The sequence below is a fragment of the Pseudophryne corroboree genome, chromosome 9, assembly GCF_028390025.1.
Source record: "Pseudophryne corroboree isolate aPseCor3 chromosome 9, aPseCor3.hap2, whole genome shotgun sequence".
Taxonomy (NCBI): domain Eukaryota; kingdom Metazoa; phylum Chordata; class Amphibia; order Anura; family Myobatrachidae; genus Pseudophryne; species Pseudophryne corroboree.
This window is the reverse complement of record NC_086452.1, coordinates 372,634,126-372,650,616: the sequence shown is the minus strand read 5'-3', so window position 1 is coordinate 372,650,616 and position 16,491 is coordinate 372,634,126.

Here is a 16,491-nt window from a genome sequence, read left to right as displayed (position 1 = left end):
GTCCCTAGCGCTATATCTAGGTGCAGGGTGTGGCACCCCAAAACACCAGAATGAGACAGAAAGCACAGCGTGACATACCAGTGTAAAAAACTATAGTGTTAATAAATTAGTATTTAGGAAGCCGAAGCTATAGAGGGGGTGATACAAACATGAAATGTAATTAAAATAGAGAAATAGTGTTAGAAAATTAATAAGTGAAAAGTGTTAATAGAATGTAAAGGTATGCCACACTAAAGCCATCCAGCTCAGCCAGTCCAGAGGCACCACACCTCACACCTCCATTACCCCAATCTGGGTCTAATATTAACCAGCAAGGAGTCACATGATAATGGCTCCTTACTAAAATATGTCTAAGCTAAGAGCTACTTACCTTGGAGCAACCCCATAATGCTCCATGTGGCATGTCAGGGCCTGCACCTCCTCCTAATGCAGAAACCTCTCTGCCTCTCACAACATACATATAGAACCTGAATGATATCACTAAGCTAATTGAGCATTTACCAATCTATATGTATGTTGTGAGAGGCAGAGAGGTTTCTGCATTAGGAGGAGGTGCAGGCCCTGACATGCCACATGGAGCATTATGGGGTTGCTCCAAGGTAAGTAGCTCTTAGCTTAGACATATTTTAGTAAGGAGACATTATCATGTGACTCCTTGCTGGTTAATATTAGACCCAGATTGGGGTAATGGAGGTGTGAGGTGTGGTGCCTCTGGACTGGCTGAGCTGGATGGCTTTAGTGTGGCATACCTTTACATTCTATTAACACTTTTCACTTATTAATTTTCTAACACTATTTCTCTATTTTAATTACATTTCATGTTTGTATCACCCCCTCTATAGCTTCGGCTTCCTAAATACTAATTTATTAACACTATAGTTTTTTACACTGGTATGTCACGCTGTGCTTTCTGGCTCATTCTGGTGTTTTGGGGTGCCACACCCTGCACCTAGATGTAGCGCTAGGGACCCCAAATATACAGAGAGGCCTTGATGCGGCTTTGGGGCTTAACCACACATTTGCGCAAATATGTGTAACGAAGATCTCTGAATTCTATTATCATGTGGGATTTATATCTGGTTACTGTTATCCATTCAGTGTGCTGGGGAAACAATTGCTTTTTTTCTTGCTCAGAAATACCCCTTCCTTTCGAGCACCTGAATGATATCACTAAGCTAATTGAGCATTTACCAATCTATATGTATGTATTGGGGACTGCAATGGATATTTGAGATATCTATTGCATTCCTCCTATTTTGAACACAAAAGCAGCCACCAAAAGTTTCTACGGCAGATGGTAAACTGTGAAACTCACCAAGCTCCAGAATACAAAACATTTCTGAGCTTGGCCCGGCAGCTAATGATATTTCTAAATGGCTTTTGTAGCCTGTGGGCTACATTATGCAATAATTCCCAGGAGAAGGATCCTTGGGATCCCTCTGCATTACTTTCTGCTCTCACATACGCAGTCTGACGATTGCACATGTGAACTAGCGCAGCCAGGGTCTAAACCCAGAAGTAAAGTGATCGCATTAGCAATTATTTTACTTCTTATACATTGCAGGGACGGGCTTGAGATTGGTACTCATTATGGCATAAAAGCTTTACCTCTGGACTCACAAAGAGTCATCCTTCAGCACTCAGGAGAGGAAAACCCCCTTGGGGGGAAACCTCTGGGGAACCATGGCCTCAGGATCGCCCTTCCCTCTGGGCATTAAGAGGTGTACTAATAGAGGGGTCAGTATGCTATCGCAGCGCATGGGATCCCGGTGATTGTCATAGCGAGTGTCAGGATCCCAGTACAGAAAAGACCGACAGGTGTTCTCCCCTCTCCACACACCCCTAACCCTGCCTGTCCGCAGTCTAACCCTAACCTCCCCCCTTTGTGCCTAACCCTCCCGCGGAGGTTCCTAATCCTAACCTCTATCCCTGCTGCTTAAACCTAACCCTCCCTTCCCCGCAGCCTAACCACTCCCAGGGGTGCCTAACCCACCTTACCCACAACCTAACCACTCCCAGGGGTGCCTAACCCACCTTACCCACAGCCTAATCCTAACTTCTCCCCACCCGCAGCCTAACCCTATTCTCCCCCCACCCGCAGCATAATCCTAACCCCCCCCCCACCTGATGCCTAAACCTAACCCCCACCTGATGCCTAAACCTAACCCTCCCTTCTTCACAGCCTAACCAGCCCCAGAGGGTGCCAATCCCTATCCCTAACCTCCCCCGACCCAAAGCCTAAACCTAATCTCCTTACCTGATGACTAAACCTAACCCTATCCAACCCCACAAACTAACCACCCCCGGAGGACCCTACCCGCAGTCTAACCCAACCCTCCCCCCACCTGCAGCCTAACCCCTTTGCCTGATGCCTAACCCTCTCCCTACCCCCCTAACCCTGCCTGTCCGCAGTCTAACCCTAACCTCCCCCTTTGTGCCTAACCCTCCCCCAGAGGTGCCTAATCCTTACGTCCGTCCCTGCTGCCTAAACCTAACCCTCCCTCCCTCGCAGCCTAACCACTCCTGAGGGTGCCTAACCCTAACCCACTCTACCCGCAGCCTAACCCTAACCTGCCCCCACCCACAGCCTTAACTTAACCCCCCGCCTGACGCCTAAACCTAATCACCCCGCCTAAACCTATCCCTTCCTCCCCCGCAGCCTTACAACCCCCGGGGGTGCCTAACCCTAAGCTCCCCGCAGCCTAAACTTAACCCCAACCTAACGCCTAAACCTAACCCTCCCGCCTGATGCCTAAACCTAACCCTCCCTCCCACGCAGCCTAACCTCCCCCGTGGGTGCCTAACCCACCATATCCACAGCCTAACCCTAACCTCCCCCCACCTGCAGCCTAACCCTAACCTCCCGCCTGATGCCTAAACCTAACTCCCCCGCCTGATGCCTAAACCTAACCCTCCCTCGCCCGCAAACTAACCACCTCCCCTCCCCCCGTGCCTGATGCCTATACCTAACCCCCCTTGCCCAGCCCAAAACCTATGATGGTGGGGACACGGGCATCTGTATCCTTGCCCATTCGTAGTTCCAACGTTGGGATTCTGAAGAGTGACGGGATCCCAGTGTCAGTATTCCGAGTGCCGTAAACCCGACAGCCGGCATCTTTACCGCATCTCCTAATAGGAAATGCATATGTCCCAACATTTGGAGCATGTGTCCGCAGCTCTCCTCCCAGGGCAGCTATTCAGGGATCGCCCACTGCGTGTAGACGAAGAGGAAGAGATGAAAAATCATTGTTAGTGGATGAACAAGCAGAGAGACAAACTGCAAACAGTGGTGTGGTTGTGTAGAGAGAAAAATCTCTCTATGTAAATATGTTACTCTAACTACTGAGGACATGGAAAATGCCTAAAATAAGGACAATTATCCCAAAGGGCCCATTGTTTTTATACAATACACACATTGGGGGATAAGTTCTCTCTTATAGTAATTAGTGGGGACCTTCAGAAAAGAAATTTGTCCAGTAAATAATAAAAGCTATAAATTGCTAACATTTAGGGGTCAATCCAATTAGGTACGAGTTACCATTGCTGCGACGTTTCAACAGCATCCAAACTCACACCCTTCGTGGCCAGATTCATCCTATAGTGCTACCGGAAAGTGCGGCTGTTGTAAGACAAACTCGCACCTAATTAAACTGACCCCTTAGTTGTTAAATGTGATAAAATAGTAAAATATAATGGTGTAATTGTGAGCCTGATTCAGTTGTGGTTGTTGAAGCGATCGCTGCTGCAATCTTGCCGTTCACAATTGCATCGTGAGTCTGAGCAGTCGTAGGCTGAGCAAGTCTCCTAGACACAGGGGGCTCTCCAGCAGCAACACGGGTAGCAATGGGTAATTTATGCACGCACATGGAACGGCATTTGAACCGAGCTGACACGCCTGTATACAGTTAGCCACCCCCGTTACCACCTCAAATGCTGACTTCCTGTCAGTCACTTTGCGATGGGATCCTCTATGTGAGCTTGATTTCATTTCATGTGCAGTGCAGCTTACACACATGTACAGTGAAAAAGCATTGAGCCACTTGGTGCAACAGCAGCTCTGCGTCCGCATCTGAATCAGGCCTCCTGAGCGGTAAGGAGAAGGACTCTAGGGAAAGAACTATGGCCCTCATTCCGAGTTGATCGCTCGCTTGCTGCTTTTAGCAGCAGTGCAAACGCTAAGCCGCCGCCCTCAGGGAGTGCATCTAAGGTTATCAGAAGTGCGAACGAAAGGTTAGAAGAACAATGCTGAAATTTTTTTCAAGCAGTTTCAGAGTAGCTGCAGTTCTACTCCTTCCTTGCGACCACTTCAGTCTATTTAGTTCCTGCTTTGATGTCACAAACACGCCCTGCGTTCGGCCAGCCACTCCCCCGTTTCCTCAGGCACGCCTACATTTTTACCGACACGCCTGCGTTTTTTAGCACACTCCCGGAAAACGGTCATTTACCACCCAGAAACACCCACTTCCTATCAATCACTCACCGATCAACAGAGCGACCGAAAAGAGTCGCTAGACCTTGTGTGAAACTACATATTTTTTGTGAAAGTACGTCACGCGTGCGCACTGCGGCCCATACGCATGCGTAGAAATGCTGCTTTTTAGCCTGATCGCTGCGCTGCGAACAACGGCAGCTAGCGATCAACTCGGAATGACCCCCTATGTCACCTTTATTATATGTAAAGATACGGAAACAGTCACTTGTTACAGCTCCAATTCACATCATTTATACCATTCTGTACCATTTCATTATTTGGTTATTCTATGGGGGAGATGTATTAAGCCCTGCAGAGTGATAAAGTGGAGAGAGGTAAGGTACCAGCCAATCAGCTCCTAACTGCCATGTTACAGGCTGTGTTTGAAACATGACAACTAGGAGCTTATTGGTTGTTTATCTCTCTACACTTTATCACTCTCCCAGGCTTTATACACCTGCCCCCAGTTCATTGATATATTGTAAATGTCAGCCATTTTACTATCTCCCCGATCTGTATTGTTCTTCCCCCGATCTGTATGTTCTGTATCATGCTTTCCCCACTCCTCCTGTTTTTCTGTATTACAGTATGTACTACATCTCGCAGCCCTCAAAAGTGTATGTCCTTCCTCTATATGTCCTATAGAGTATGCCACAATTTCTATGTTTTTGTATTGTGCCTCCACACCATCAATTACACAAGTATGGTAACTTACCTCCTGCATGCTATTCTCCAGTCACTAATTCCTCTGCGACCCCTCCCGTCGTCTTCAACTGACACTTTGCAGATCTCTTTGCCGGTCACCCAACACTCTGCAAATCTCTTTGCCAGAACTTTGCCAAATGATGATCTAAATAACCAGAATTTCCTGGTCAGACATACTATGTGTATGATTATACTACTACATTTTGTTACGTACTTCACTTTTACTCATTTGCAATTTATCTAATTTATTGAATTTTTATCCAAAACCCAAGATCCTTTCTCACAGAGACCCAAGTTATCTGCTCCAGGTTTTATCTTCCCTAGTGCTAGGATCATGTTAGTATCATACACTGGGCACAAACACCTGGCCCATCTAGGAGTGGCACTGCAGTGTCAGACAGGATGGCACTTAACAAAATTGCCCTAAAACATCACATGATGCAAAGATAAATAAAAAAAAGAGGTGCAAGATGGAATTGTCCTTGGGCCCTCCCACCCACCCTTATGTTGTATAAACAGGACATGCACACTTTAACAAACCCATCATTTCAGCGACAGGGTCTGCCACATGACTGTGGCTGAAATGACTGGTTGGTTTGGGCCCCCACCAAAAAAAAAAGCAATCAATCTCTCCTTGCACAAACTGGCTCTACAGAGGCAAGGGGGTATATTTACTAAAAATTGTATTTTCCCGTTTGAGGTCAAAGTTCAATCACGAATGACATCGAAAGTGTAAATATGCAACTTTTTGAATTTAGTACGACTAATTTACTAAGCTGCCGTATTCTGCATTGTAGTTGTGTGCAGTATATGGTAGGAGGACAGTGCAGAATTTTGCTGACCACCAGTATATATATAGCAGTACAGTAGTCCATTGCTCTACCTCTGTGTCGTCAAGTATACTATCCATCCATATCTGTGCTGCATTGTAGTTGTGCGCAGTATATAGTAGGAGGACAGTGCAGAATTTTGCTGACCACCAGTATATATATATAGCAGTACGGTACAGTAGTCCATTGCTCTACCTCTGTGTCGTCAAGTATACTATCCATATCTGTGCTGCATTGTAGTTGTGCACAGTATATAGTAGGAGGACAGTGCAGAATTTTGCTGACCACCAGTGTATATGTATGTATATATATATATATATAATCAGTACGGTACAGTAGGCCATTGCTATTGATATATTACTGGCATATAATTCCACACATTAAAAAATGGAGAACAAAAATGTGGAGGGTAAAATAGGGAAAGATCAAGATCCACTTCCACCTCGTGCTGAAGCTGCTGCCACTAGTCATGACCGAGACGATGAAATGCTATCAACGTCGTCTGCCAAGGCCGATGCCCAATGTCATAGTAGAGAGTATGTAAAATCCAAAATACAAAAGTTCAGTAAAATGACCCAAAAATCAAAATTAAAAGCGTCTGATGAGAAGCGTAAACTTGCCAATATGCCATTTACGACACGGAGTGGCAAGGAACGGCTTAGGCCCTGGCCTATGTTCACGGTTACTGGTTCAGCTTTACATGAGGATGGAAGCACTCATTCTCCCGTTAGAAAAATGAAAAGACTTAAGCTGGCAAAAGCACAGCAAAGAATTGGACGTTCTTCTAAATAACAAATCCCCAAGGAGAGTTGCGATGCCTGACCTTGCCAACACTGGATGGGTAGAGGTGGTGCCTTCCACCATTTGCACGCCCCCTGCAAGTGCTGGAAGGAGCACCCGCAGTCCAGTTCCTGTAGTCAAATTGAAGATGTCACTGTTGAAGTACACCAGGATGAGGATATGGGTGTAGCTGGCGCTGAGGAGGGAATTGACAAGGAGGACTCTAATGGTAAGGTGGTTTGTTTAAGTCAGGCACCCGGGGAGACACCTGTTGTCCGTGGGAAGAATATGGCCATTGACATGCCTGGTCGAATTACAAAAAAAATCACCTCTTCGGTGTGGAATTATTTTAACAGAAATGTGGACAACAGGTGTCAAGCAGTGTGTTGCCTTTATCAATTTGTAATAAGTAGGGGTAAGGACGTTAACCACCTAGGAACATCCTCCCTTATACGTCACCTGGAGTGCATTCATCAGAAGTCATTGACAAGTTCAAAAACTTTGGGTGACAGCGAAAGCAATCCACTGACAACTAAATCCCTACCTCTTGTAACCAAGCTCTTGCACAAAAATAAAAAAGGGGCAGACTAGATGGGCCAAGTGGTTCTTATCTGCCGTCAAATTCTATGTTTCTATGTTTAAACCACACCACCAACTCCCTCAGTGTCAATTTCCTCCTTAGACAGGAGAGCCAATAGTCCTGCAGGCCATGTCACTGGCAAGTCTGACGAGTCCTCTCCTGACTGGGATTCCTCCGATGCATCCTTGAGTGTAACGCCTACTGCTGCTGGTGCTGCTGTTGTTGCTGCTGGGAGTCGATCGTCATCCCAGAGGGGAAGTCGGAAGACCACTTGTACTACTTCCAGTAAGCAATTAACTATCCAACAGTCCTTTGCGAGGAAGATGAAATATCACAGCAGTCATCCTGCTGCAAAGCGGATAACTCAGGTCTTGGCAGCCTGGGTGGTGTTAAACGTGTGTCCGGTATCCACCGTTAATTCACAGGGAATTAGATAATTGATTGAGGTACTGTATCCCCGGTACCAAATACCATCTAGGTTCCATTTCTCTATGCAGGCGATACCGAGAATGTACACAGACCTCAGAAAAAGAGTCACCAGTGTCCTAAAAAATGCAGTTGTACCCAATGTCCACTTAACCACAGACATGTGGACAAGTGGAGCAGGACAGACTCAGGACTATATGACTGTGACAGCCCACTGGGTAGATGTATTGCCTCCCGCAGAAAAACAGCAGCGGCGGCACCAATAGCAGCATCTCGCAAATGCCAACTCGTTCCTAGGCAGGCTACGCTTTGTATCATGGCTTTCCATAAGAGGCACACAGCTGACAACATCTTACGGAAACTGAGGAACATCATCGCAGAATGGCTTACCCCAATTGGACTCTCCTGGGGATTTGTGACATCGGACAACGCCACCAATATTGTGCGTGCATTACATGTGGGCAAATTCCAGCACGTCCCATGTTTTGCACATACTTTGAATTTGGTGGTGCAGAATTTATTTTAAAAACGTCAGGGGCGTGCAAGAGATGCTGTCAGTGGCCCGAAGAATTGCGGGCCACTTTCGGCATTCAGCCACCGCGTGCCGAAGACTGGAGCACCAGCAAACACTCCTGAACCTGCCCCGCCATCATCTGAAGCAAGAGGTGGTAACGAGGTGGAATTCAAGCCTCTAAATGCTTCAGAGGATGGAGGAGCAGCAAAAGGCCATTCAAGCCTATACATCTGCCTACGATATAGGCAAAGGAGGGGGAATGCACCTGACTCAAGCGCAGTGGAGAATGATTTCAACGTTGTGCAAGGTTCTGCAACCCTTTGAACTTGCCACACGTGAAGTCAGTTCAGACACTGCCAGCCTGAGTCAGGTCATTCCCCTCATCAGGCTTTTGCAGAAGAAGCTGGAGAGATTGAAGGAGGAGCTAAAATGGAGTGATTCCGCTAGGCATGTGGGACTTGTGGATGGAGCCCTTCATTTGCTTAACCAGGATTCACTTGGTGGTCAATCTGTTGAAATCAGAGCACTACATTTTGGCCACCGTGCTCGATCCTAGGTTTAAAGCCTACATTGTATCTCTCTTTCCAGCATACACAAGTCTGCAGAGGTGCAAAGACCTGCTGGTGAGACAATTGTCAAGACAAGCGGAACGTGACCCGTCAACAGCTCCTCCTTCACATTCTCCCGCAACTGGGGCTGCGAGGAAAAGGCTAAGAATTCCGAGCCCACCCTCTGGCGGTGATGCAGGGCAGTCTGGAGCGAGTGCTGACATCTGGTCCGGACTGAAGGACCTGCCAACGATTACTGACATGTCGTCTACTGTCACTGCATATGACTCTGTCACCATTGAAAGAATGGTGGAGGATTATATGAGTGACCGCATCAAAGTAGGCACTTCAGACAGGCAGGAAAAAGAGGCAATTTGGAGGCCCTTGCACAAACTGGCTTTATTTTACCTAAGTTGCCCCCCCTCCAGTGTGTACTCCGAAAGAGTGTTTAGTGCAGCCGCTCACCTTGTCAGCAATCGGCGTATGAGGTTACTTCCGGAAAATGTGGAGAAGATGATGTTCATCAAAATTAATTAATTATCAATTCCTCCATGGAGACATTCACCAGCAATTGCCTCCAGAAAGTACACAGGGACCTGAGATGGTGGATTACAGTGGGAACAAATTAAAAATCTGTGAGGAGGGGGATGTACACATTGAAAGGAGCGAGGAATCGGATGATAAGGAGGAGGTGGACAACTTGCCTCTGTAGAGCCAGTTTGTGCAAGGAGAGATTGCATCTTTTTTTGGTGGGGGCCCAAACCAACCAGTCATTTCAGTCACAGTCATGTGGCAGACCTTGTCGCTGAATTGATGGGTTTGTTAAAGTGTGCATGTCCTGTTTATACAACATAAGGGTGGGTGGGAGTTTTCAAGGACAATTCCATCTTGCACCTCTTTTTTCTTTAATTTAGTTTTGCATCATGTGATGTTTGGGGCCAATTTTTTTTAAGTGCCATCCTGCCTGACACTGCAGTGCCACTCCTAGATGGGCCAGGTGTTTGTGCCGACCACTTGGGTTGCTTAGCTTAGTCATCCAGCGACCTCGGTGCAAATTTTAGGACTAAAAATAATATTGTGAGGTGTTCAGAATAGACAGGAAATGAGTGAAAATTATGGTTATTGAGGTTAATAATACTATGGGATCAAAATGACCCCCAAATTCTATGATTTAAGCTGTTTTTGAGGGGTTTTTGAAAAAAACACCCGAATCCCAAAAAAAATTTTCAGGGAGGTTTTGCCAAAACGCATCCGAATCCAAAACACGGCCGTGGAACCGAATCCAAAACCAAAACACAAAACCCGAAAAATGTCCGGTGCTCATCACTACCTCCAAATTGCCTCTTTTTCCTGCCAGTATACGTACGTACTATCTGAAATGCCTACTTGGATGCTGTCACTTATATAATCCTCCACCACTCTTTCAATGGTGACAGAATCATATGCAGTGACAGTAGACGACATGTCAGTAATCGTTTGGCAGGTCCTTCAGTCCGGACCAGATGTCAGCTTTCGCTTCTGACTGCCCTGCATCACCGCCAGCGGGTGGTTTTGGAAAAGTTATCCTTTTCCTGGCAGCTCCAGTGGCGTGAGAAAATGAAGGAGGAGCTGTTGGCGGGTCACATTTCGCTTGACTTGACAATTGTCTCACCAGCAGGTCTTTGCATCTCTGCAGACTTGTGCTGTGTTGTGAGATACAACGTAGGCTTTAAACCTAGGATCGAGCACGGTGGCCAAAATGTAGTGCTCTGATTTCAACAGATTGACCCGTGAATCCTGGTTAAGCGAATGAAGGGCTCCATCCACAAGTCCCACATGCCTAGCGGAATCGCTCCATTTTAGCTCCTCCTTCAAAGCCTGATGAGGGGAATGACCTGACTTAGGCTGGCAGTGTCTGAACTGACTTCACATGTGGCAAGATCAAAGGGTTGGAGAACCTTGCACAACATTGAAATCATTCTCCACTGCGCTTGAGTCAGGTGCATTCCCCCTCCTTTGCCTATATCGTAGGCAGATGTATAGGCTTGAATGGCCTTTTGCTGCTCCTCCATCCTCTGAAGCATACAGAGGGTTGAATTCCACCTCGTTACCACCTCTTGCTTCAGGTGATGGCAGGACAGGTTCAGGAGTGTTTGATGGTGCTCCAGTCTTCGGCACGCGGTGGCTGAATGCCGAAAGTGGCCCGCAATTCTTCGGGCCACCGACAGCATCTCTTACACGCCCTTATCATTTTTTAAAAAATTCTGCACCACCAAATTCATTGTATGTGCAAAACATGGGACGTGCTGGAATTTGCCCAGATGTAATGCACGCACAATATTGGTGGCGTTGTCCGATGTCACAAATCCCCAGGAGAGTCCAATTGGGGTAAGCCAATCTGCGATGATGTTCCTCAGTTTCCGTAAGAGGTTGTCAGCTGTGTGCCTCTTATGGAAAGCGGTGATACAAAGCGTAGCCTGCCTAGTAACGAGTTGGCGTTTGAGAGATGCTGCTACTGGTTCCACCGCTGCTGTTGTTCCTGAGGGAGGCAATACATCTACCCAGTGGGCTGTCATAGTCATATAGTCCTTAGTCTGTCCTGCTGCACTTGTCCAAATGCCCATGGTTAAGTGGACATTGGGTACAACTGCATTTTTTAGGACACTGGTGACTCTTTTTCTGACGTCTGTGTACGTTCTTGGTATCGCCTGCCTATAAAAGTGGAACCTAGATGGTATTTGGTACCGGGGACACACTATCTCAAGCAATTCTCTAAGTCCTTGTGAACTAACGGCAGATACCGGACGCACATCTAACACCAACATAGTTGTCAAGGCCTGAGTTATCCGCTTTGCAACAGGATGACTGCTGTGATATTTCATCTTCCTCGCAAAGGACTGTTGGACAGTCAATTGCTTACTGGAAGTAGTACAAGTGGTCTTCCGACTTCCCCTCTGGGATGACGATCGACTCCCAGCAGCAACAACAGCAGCGCCAGCAGCAGTAGGTGTTTCACTCAAGGATCCATCGGAGTAATCCCAGTCAGGAGAGGACTTGTCAGATTTGCCAGTGACATGGCCTGCAGGACTATTGGCGTTCCTGTCTAAGGAGGAAATTGACACTGAGGGAGGTTGGTGGTGTGGTTTGCAGGAGCTTTGGTACAAGAGGAAGAAGGGATTTAGTTGTCTGTAGACTGCTTCCACTGTCACCCAAAATTTTTGAACTTGTTAATTACTTCTGCTGAATGCGCTCCAGGTGACGTATAAAGGAGGATGTTCCTAGGTGATTAACGTCCTTACCCCTACTTATTACAGCTTGACAAAGGCAACACATGGCTTGACACCAGTTGTCCGCATTTCTGTTGAAATAGTTCCACACCGAAGAGGTGATTTTTTTTTGGTATTTGGACCAGGCATGTCAATGGCCTTATTCATCCCACGGAAAACAGGTGTCTTCCCTGGTGCCTGACTTAAACAAACCACCTCTCCATCAGAATCCTCCTTGTCAATTTCCTCCTAAGCGCCAGCAACACCCATATCCTCATCCTGGTGTACTTCAACAGTCACATCTTCAATTTGACTATCAGGAACTGGACTGTGGGTGCTCCTTCCAGCACTTGCAGGGGGCGTGCAAATGGTGGAAGGAGCCACCTCTTCCCGTCCAGTGTTGGGAAGGTCCGGCATCGCAACCAACACAATTGGACTTTCCTTGGGGATTTGTGATTTAGAAGAACGCACAGTTCTTTGCTGTGCTTTTGCCAGCTTAACTCTTTTCATTTTTCTGGCAGGAGGATGAGTGCTTCCATCCTCATGTGAAGCTGAACCACTAGCCATGAACATAGGAGAGGGCCTTAGCCGTTCCTTGCCATCCGTGTCGTAAATGACATATTGGCAAGTTTACGCTTCTCCTCAGACGCTTTTAATTTAGATTTTTGGGTCATTTTACTGAACTTTTGTTTTTTGGATTTTACATGCTCTCTACTATGACATTGGGCATCAACCTTGGCAGACGACGTTGATGGCATTTCATCGTCTCTGCCATGATTAGTGGCAGCAGCTTTAGCACTAGGTGGAAGTGGATCTTGATCTTTCCCTATTTTACCCTCCACATTTTTGTTCTCCATTTTTTAATGTGTGGAATTATATGCCAGTAATATATCTGGAATTAGAAGGCAGTAATGTCTGGAATTAGATACCACTAGATAGATACCAGATACCACTGTGACTGGAATGATGATGACCTATGCACAGTGACAGGACACTACCACAGCACCCTACAGTAGCAAGATGCAGCACAAGACACTGGACTGTTAGTCACCACAATGCAGCACTGATACAGAGCACAGATATTTAGCACTGATCAGGATAATAGAACTGACACTGGGCAGCGAGAACAGCACTGAACTACTGTACTGTACTACTATATACTAGTGATGTGCACCGGAAATTTTTCGGGTTTTGTGTTTTGGATTCGGACGCGTTTTGGCAAAACCTCCCTGAAATTTTTTTGTCGGATTCGGGTGTGTTTTGGATTCGGGTGTTTTTTTACAAAAAACCCTCAAAAACAGCTTAAATCATAGAATTTGGGGGTCATTTTGATCCCATAGTATTATTAACCTCAATAACCATAATCTACACTCATTTTCAGTCTATTCTGAACACCTCACAATATTATTTTTAGTCCTAAAGTTTGCACTGAGGTCGCTGGATGGCTAAGCTAAGCGACACAAACACCTGGCCCATCTAGGAGTGGCACTTCAGTGTCAGGCAGGATGGCACTTCAAAAAAATAGTCCCCAAACAGCACATCATGCAAAGAAAAAAAGAGGCGCACCAAGGTCGCTGTGTGACTAAGCTAAGCGACACAAGTGGCCGACACAAACACCTGGCCCATCTAGGGGGTATATTTACTAAGGTCCCGATTTTGACCGAGATGCCGTTTTTTCATCAAAGTGTCATTTCGGTAATTTACTAAGCAATAATCACGGCAGTGATGAGGGCATTCGTAATTTTTTGGAAGTCCAACAAAAAAAATACGAATGAATACACCATCGGTCAAAACGCGGCTGTTTAAGTATGAATCTCGGTAATTTACTAAGAAGTGCAAAGCAAAAAAAAAAAAAACACTGCCGTGAAAAATTACAACTCGTAAAAAAGTGCTAAAAAAAAACAGACCTGCTTTTTTAATCCGTGATTGTATAGGCATGCAGGGATCCATGAGATCCGTGCATGTATATCAGTGGGAAGGGGTGGGAAAGTGGTTATTTTCTTTAAAAAAAATTGCGTGGGGTCCCCCCTCCTAAGCATAACCAGCCTCGGGCTCTTTGAGCCGATCCTGGTTGCAGAAATATGGGGAAAAAATTGACAGGGGTTCCCCCATATTTAAGCAACCAGCATCGGGCTCTGCGCCTGGTCCTGGTTCCAAAAATACGGGGGACAAAAAGAGTAGGGGTCCCCCGTATTTTTAAAACCAGCACCGGGCTCCACTAGCTGGACAGATAATGCCACAGCCGGGGGTCACTTTTATATAGTGCCCTGCGGCCGTGGCATCAAAAATCCAACTAGTCACCCCTGGCCGGGGTGCCCTGGGGGAGTGGGGACCCCTTCAATCAAGGGGTCCCCCCCCCAGCCACCCAAGGGCCAGGGGTGAAGCCCGAGGCTGTCCCCCCCATCCAATTGGCTGCGGATGGGGGGCTGATAGCCTTTTGTGAAAATGAAAAGACATTGTTTTTAGTAGCAGTACTACAAGGCCCAGCAAACCTCCCCCGCATGCTGGTACTTGGAGAACCACAAGTACCAGCATGCGGCGGAAAAACGGGCCCGCTGGTACCTGTAGTACTACTACTAAAAAAATACCCAAAATAAGACAATACACACACACCTTGAAAGTAAAGTTTTATTACATGCATCCACACAAACATACATACATACTTACCTTATGTTCACACGAGGGTCGGTCCTCTTCTCCAGTAGAATCCATGGGGTACCTGTTGAATAAATTCTACTCACCAGATCCAGGGTCGCAGGCTCCTCGTAGCATCCATTTGTAATCCACGTACTTGAATAAAATAAAAAAACGGAGAGCCGAGCCACGCACTGAAAGGGGACCCATGTTTGCACATGGGCCCCCTTTCCCCGAATGCCAGAAACCCACTCTGACTGATGTCTAAGTGGGTTTCTTCAGCCAATCAGGGAGCGCTACGTTGTAGCACCCTCCTGATCGGCTGTGTGCTCCTGTACTGACTGACAGGCAGCACGCAGCAGTGTTACAATGTAGCGCCTATGCGCTCCATTGTAACCAATGGTGGGAACTTTCTGCTCAGCGGTGAGGTCACTTTCGGTCAACCGCAGGGCAGAAAGTTCCCACCATTGGTTACAATGGAGCGCATAGGCGCTACATTGTAACACTGCCGTGTGCCGCCTGTCAGACAGTACAGGAGCACACAGCCGATCAGGAGGGTGCTACAACGTAGCGCTCCCTGATTGGCTGAAGAAACCCACTTAGACATCAGTCAGAGTGGGTTTCTGGCATTCGGGGAAAGGGGGCCCATGTGCAAACATGGGTCCCCTTTCAGTGCGTGGCTCGGCTCTCCGTTTTTTATTTTATTCAAGTACGTGGATTACAAATGGATGCTACGAGGAGCCTGGGACCCTGGATCTGGTGAGTAGAATTTATTCAACAGGTACCCCATGGATTCTACTGGAGAAGAGGACCGACCCTCGTGTGAACATAAGGTAAGTATGTATGTATGTTTGTGTGGATGCATGTAATAAAACTTTACTTTCAAGGTGTGTGTGTGTATTGTCTTTTTTTGGGTATTTTTTTAGTAGTAGTACTACAGGTACCAGCGGGCCCGTTTTTCCACCGCATGCTGGTACTTGTGGTTCTCCAAGTACCAGCATGCGGGGGAGGCTTGCTGGGCCTTGTAGTACTGCTACTAAAAACAATATCTTTTCATTTTCACAAAAGGCTATCAGCCCCCCATTCGCAGCCAATTGGATGGGGGGGGCAGCCTCGGGCTTCACCCCTGGCCCTTGGGTGGCTGGGGGGGACCCCTTGATTGAAGGGGTCCCCACTCCCCCAGGGTACCCCAGCCAGGGGTGACTAGTTGGATTTTTGATGCCACGGCCGCAGGGCACTATATAAAAGTGACCCCCGGCTGTGGCATTATCTGTCCAGCTAGTGGAGCCCGGTGCTGGTTTTAGAAATACGGGGGACCCCTACTCTTTTTGTCCCCCGTATTTTTGGAACCAGGACCAGGCGCAGAGCCCGATGCTTGTTGCTTAAATATGGGGGAACCCCTGTCATTTTTCCCCCCATATTTCTGCAACCAGGGTCGGCTCAAAGAGCCCGAGGCAGGTTATGCTTAGGAGGGGGGACCCCACGCATTTTTTTTCTCCGTTTTACCGTGTTTATTTAAAAAAAAAAAAAATGAACCCCAGCACGGATCACACAGATCCGGCCGAGATTCATTGTGATAAAGTCGGCAGTGTTTTGCTAATCACTGCCGTAAAAAACGGGAAAAAAACACGAATGACATCGACATCGGAACAAATGAAAAATCCGAATACGACAGCTTAGTAAATTAGGCGTAATAAATTCAAAAAGTTGCAGTTTTACACTTTCGATGTCATTCGTGATTGAACTTTGACCTTTTCC